The following is a 5,966-nucleotide window of genomic DNA, read 5'->3' as shown; positions in this document are numbered from 1 at the left end:
GGGCCGATGTTTCCTTGAACTCAGGACTGTTCCGGTACTTGGTATATTCCTCATATGACAAACCTGTAATCAATAAAATAACAATTATTAATTAATATATTTTCAAAATATGTAATGAATTTTAACTAATTACGGGTATTAAAAGAAACTAAATACCTTTCATGAAAGATGGCGCCTTCTTCCTCTTAGACACCTTATACATGTTGTCCCTTAGCCTCTTCTTGCCAATGTCATTATACCTTTGCCAAACTAGGCGCTCAAGGTCGGTTGGCCAATAGAACACACGCTACAAAAAGTAAACACATAGATGAGAAACAAATTAATAATAAGGTAAAAAGAATAAATAAATTATATTTAATAATATATATTTTATAAATAGATACCCTAAGTTGTTGAACCACATCTCCTTATCTTCATCACTAGCGTTACTCCAACAAGTAACGCCGTGTGTCATGTTCTCTTGGGTGCTATTAGTCACACCACGAACAACTGTTTGACTTCTAAACCTGAAATCAAACATGTTAAAAACATAATTATATAGGAATAAAAAATAATGTATAATTAACATATGTCTAAAAAAAGTCATTTATTACTAAATAAAAAAATTACAAAATACAATGAATAAAAAATTACCAAAGACCATTCGGATCAAGGATCATCCTGCCGTCAGTATGTCGGGGTACACCAACCTCCTCCTCCTCCTCCTCACTTACCTCCGTAGTAGAACGGTCAACGTCCTCCTCCTACTCTCGGGAGCTACTACCTCCCTCACTATAGCCTCCGCGCTGCCTACCTCCTCCACGAGCCATGTGTACTACAATTGATTAAAAAGTGTTAGCAAATATTATAGGATAATTATTATAAGATACAAAAAAATAAAACCTAATAAACAGGTATAAAAGAAAAAATAAAACGCTAATAATTGTTTCCAAATTTTGATATGTATACTTTCAATACCTTCTCTTACTCATCATCATCATCATCCTCATCTTCTTCTTCTTCTTCTTCTTCTTCTTCTTCTTCTTCTTCTTCTTCTTCTTCTTCTTCTTCTTCTTCTTCTTCCCTCTCTTCTATCACATCCCTCTCCTTATCATTCTCTTCTTCTTCCTCTTCTAACTCCTCCTCCGCTTCTATCTCATTTGCATAAATAATTTCATCATGATCAACTGGGGACAAAACTGTTTCTGATACAACCTCTTCTTGGAAAAAAGATGTATCAACTTCTGATCATGCCTTTGTTTTAAAAACGGCCCACCATTGCTTTTGTTGTCTATCATTACTTGTGCTCGGAAGAGATGCAAAATAAACTTGATGAGCTTGTTGTGCAAGTATAAATGGGTCATATTGAGAGTAGGTTCGAGTATGATTCACTTCCACGAGTTTGTAACGATCATGGACTCTCGTTCCAGCTACGGAATTATCCCTCCATTGAATCTTGAATAAGACGGTTTTATAACTCCGATCCCGGCCATTGTAGCACAACTCAAAGATATCCTCTAATATGCCATAATATTCATTGCCATCAAGAGAAGAAATAGTAACGCCGTAGTTGCATTTAGCCTTACTTTTGCCATAGTCAAATGTTTGAAACTTAAACCCATTAATTGAATATCGATTCCACGTCACAACCTTTCGAGAAGGACCCAAAGCCAAGCTTCTTATCACATCATCTTGAATATTTAGCTTACATACATGCTTCCGAAACCAGGCTGGAAATTGATCCTCAAGCGTATGCCAAACATCCTCTCTGTTCACATTAGGGTGTTCTTTAATGAAATCTGTCACAAATTGAGCTTCATATGGCTCCAAAACCTCACAATTAGATAGCACATAAAGGTGGGCACGGTTATACTCCTTGTCATCCAGAAATCTTGTTCCCCCAGCTGATGAACACCCCATTTCATCCTGCATTTGGAAACACTTGGGTATACTTGTGTCTAGTTCATCCGCTTCATCAATATTCAAGTATTTTGCTTTGGTCTCAATATGTTTTTCAAAATAAAGAGAGCAAAAATTGGCAATCTCTTCCGTTAGGTAGGCATTGCATATAGAACCTTCCACACGAGCTTTATCACCAATTTTTTTCTTCACATGATTAAGAAACCTTTCGAAAGGATACATCCACCTATATTGGACGGGTCCACCAACTTTAGCTTCATATGGCAAATGGATAGGTAGATGCTCCATCGAATTGAAAAAAGAAGGCGGAAATATCATCTCAAGTTTACACAAAACTTCTGGTATTTGGTCTTCTAAACGACTCATGTCCTCAACTGATATCGTGGAGGAACATAAATCTCTAAAAATTGACTTATTTCTCAGAATCGCATTCCAAACGTAGTCGGGAGTAAATTTTTAAAAGCCACGGGTAATAAGCGCTCCATGAAAACATGACAATCATGACTTTTCAACCCTTTCAACTTCAGTTCCTTCAAATCAACACAACGGCTCAAATCGGATGCATATCCATCGGGAAACTTCAAGTTTCCTATCCAATCGCACAATACCTTTCTTTGAGCTTTGTCAAGAGTAAATATGGCTTTTGGTTTAGCCCCATCCTTACGAATATGAAGTTTAGGACGATCACAAAATTTCTTCAATTCTATTCTTGAATTAATATCATCACGTGTCTTTCCTTTTACATCCATAATCGTATGAATAAGTAACTCAAAGAAGTTCTTCTCTATGTGCATCACATCCAAATTGTGTCCGATCAACATTGTTTTCCAGTAGGGAAGCTCCCAAAAAATACTTCTTTTAAACCAACCATTTTTTTCTTTTTCAACTCTTTAAACTCTTCTTCGGTCCCATCGACGGTTTGTTGGCAACACGTACAACCTCCCATATCTCATCCCCTTAGAGTCGAACCGGAGCATTGTCACGCACCTCCTTACCTTTTAAGAAAGATTTCTTGTTCTCTCTATGAATATGTCCATCCGGTAAGAAGCATCTATGACAATCAAACCAACTAATTTTTTTGGAATTAAGAAGATAAAATGCTTTACTCCTATCCATGCAATAAGGACATGCCTTTCGCCCGGTTTGCCCATCCCGATAGCATACCATATGCGGGAAAATCATTTATAGTCCATAACAATGAAGCTCTTAGTTGGAAATTTTGCTTCTTCGACACATCAAATGTTTCTACACCAACTTCCCACAAATACTTCAGTTCCTCCACCAACGGTTGTAAATAAACATCCAGATGGTTTTTTGGGTTATCAGGACCGGGAATAAGTAAAGAGAGGAAAATAAATTGTCTTTTCGAGACAAAGCCAAGGAGGTAAGTTGTGCGGGCGTGGTCATTACGGGCCAACACGAGTAGTTTCTACCAAATCGACCAAAAGGGTCAAACCCATCCGTACACAAGCCAAGTCTCACATTGCGAGGTTCCTCGGCAAAATCGGGATATAACCTATCAAAACGCTTCCACTCCTCCCCGTCACTCGGATGACACATCTTTCCTGGTGTACGAGGATTTTCTTTGTGCCATCTCATTTGGTTGGCAAGATTTTTCGTGGCATACATTCTTTGAAGTCTAGGAGTTAATGGAAAATAAATTAATGTGTTTTCTGATATTGGTTTCTTTCTCTTTCCACTCCTTTTATTACCCTTCTTCCCCTTCAAAACAATATTTCCTTCACTTGTCTCATATCTATCCCTTTGACATTTCTTACATTTGTCAAGCAAAGCATCATCTTTCCAAAAAGCATACATCCTTTAGGACATGCATCAATCTTTTCATGTGGAAGTTGAAGACCTTTGACCACTTTCTTGGTATTATAGAAATTTCGGGTCATAACATTATTATCGGGTATAACATCCTCAACCAACGTAGCAATACTATCAACGGCTTTAAATGGCATATTATACTCACATTTTAAAGAAACTATCCTGGATGCAACTTGTAACAATGTCATTCTACTCCCCTCATATAAGGTTTTTTTCGGAAGCACTTAGCATGTCAAAAAAGGCTTTTGCTCTTGGGTTTGGTTGTTCTTCATCAATCATTGGTACACGGTCGTCATTAATGAAATCATTAGACTGAAAGGCATCAAGTACCATTTCTCTATATGGGTTCTCATTTTGTTGGATTTGAGGCTCTTCGGGATAATATTTTTCTCCATGGTAGATCCAATTGTAGTAGTTTGGAAAAAAACCATTTGTAACAAGATGCTCTTCTACTTCAATGCCAAATAAATATTTTAAGTTTTTACATTTAGTACAAGGACACCTAAGTTTATGTTGTTCCAAATCATATGAATCTTGACATCTATCAAATTCAATAAATCCACGAACTCCCTTTACAAATCTAGCGATTGGACGTTTCTTCTTATCTACTCTTTCTTCGTACATCCATTTCGTTCGGATCTCTTCATTTTAATCTATAAGCAATATATAGCAAACTAACCATTTTAAATAATAATATTTAATTTCAACAAAAAAAGCAATGGTTATCTCATCCTCCATTTTATGCTAATTTCAAGATTTCAATTGGGTCCTTATCACTCCAACCTAAACCCATCAATGTACGTTTCAAGTCACTAGCAAACACACATTTGTGAATTATTAATGAGAAAAAAATTCGGCAGCAATTTCCCTTAGTTCTCCAAATACACAATGTGGAAAAGATACATATTCCACATATGTATTCAGAGAACATTGGAGAAAATTGCAACCAAATTCTTTTCTCATTAATAAAATCACAACTATGTGTTTACTACCTAAGTGACTTGAAACGTACAAAGACAGTCCCAAAATGGGGACTATTCAAGAATTGCTCCTAATGAGTAATTCTTGAACGGGTACTAGGTCATTATATATTAAACAAGTTGTCAAAATTATAAGGCAAATTTATACAATCCCCTAATCAAATGACATTACTAATTTAACAAAATTATAAGGCAAATTTATACAATCCCCTAATCAAATGACATTACTAATTTAACAAATTTATACATCATGCTCATTCTAACTTAATTTGGTTAATTATAAGGCAAATTTATACAATACTAACATTATACTACCTTCATAAAACTATACTACCTTCAACAATACTACTTCAATATTACTAAAACTAAGTTACTACCTTCAATAATATTAATATTATCAAGATAACCTTCAATTACATCCCCTAATCAAATCACATTTACTAATTTAACAAAAACCCCAATTTCTAACCCTAACTCAAATTAATTAACAAAAATGCTAATTAAATTACAACTACATACATTAATAAGCATCACTAATGTATAAATTACAACTAGATACTAAATAAGCATCACAACTTAAACAAAATATGAAGGATTGAAGTAATTAAATCGATTTGAGTCGAAAACAAACCTTTATTAAAAACAAAGGGTCGGTAGTGATGTGGTGATGTAGTGTGCGGATGGCGGCGGCGAGTGGTGGCGTCCGGTGGTCGTTGTAGTTGGTGGTGGCGTCGGGTCGTCGGGTTTCTTGGCGATTTTTTTTTTTTAAGTTGATGATAGAATGAATGAAGGGGACGGGTGAAGAAACGGCAAAAAAAAAAAAAAATGTAGAAGATTAGCGACCGTTTTTGGTCGCCAAATTGGCGAAGGGTAATGGTCGCCAAATTTGGCGACTGTTTTCGGTCGCCAAATTGGATAATATTCGGTCGCCCTTGGATTTCATACGGATTTTTGGATAAAAAGGTATAGTCGCCAAATTGGCGACAGGTAGTGGTCGCCCGAGTTTTTTTTTCTGTCGCCAAATTGGCGACTGTAGCATGTCTGTCGCCTTTGTCTTGTTTTCTTGTAGTGGCAGCTGCTGCTGCTCCGTCAAGCCATCTTCTTTGGCGTCCTTCAGTACGGATCGAGCATAGTAAGAGTCTTAAGGATGATATCATTCATTTTGTTGGAGTTTGGAGTTTGTTTTGAAAGATTAAGGAGAGGGTTAATTTATTTGGAGTTTGTTTTAGCAGTTAGGGTTTGGAGAATATATTG

The 5,966-nt window shown here is 36.2% G+C and overlaps 1 long non-coding RNA gene across 1 annotated transcript; it reads right to left on the bottom strand.

The window, feature by feature from the left end:
- Nucleotides 1-396: 396 nt before the first annotated feature.
- Nucleotides 397-5,489, bottom strand: LOC141621174 (uncharacterized). The gene is made up of 3 exons (XR_012532130.1): nucleotides 5,344-5,489; nucleotides 634-814; nucleotides 397-506 (listed from the first exon to the last, which is right to left on the bottom strand). It is a non-coding gene; the product is annotated as an uncharacterized LOC141621174 (long non-coding RNA).
- Nucleotides 5,490-5,966: the final 477 nt, after the last annotated feature.

The sequence above is a fragment of the Silene latifolia genome, chromosome X (assembly GCF_048544455.1).
Source record: "Silene latifolia isolate original U9 population chromosome X, ASM4854445v1, whole genome shotgun sequence".
Classification (NCBI taxonomy): Eukaryota; Viridiplantae; Streptophyta; class Magnoliopsida; order Caryophyllales; family Caryophyllaceae; genus Silene; species Silene latifolia.
Note: the sequence above shows the minus strand (reverse complement) of the source record. Positions and strands in the feature narration are given on the sequence as shown.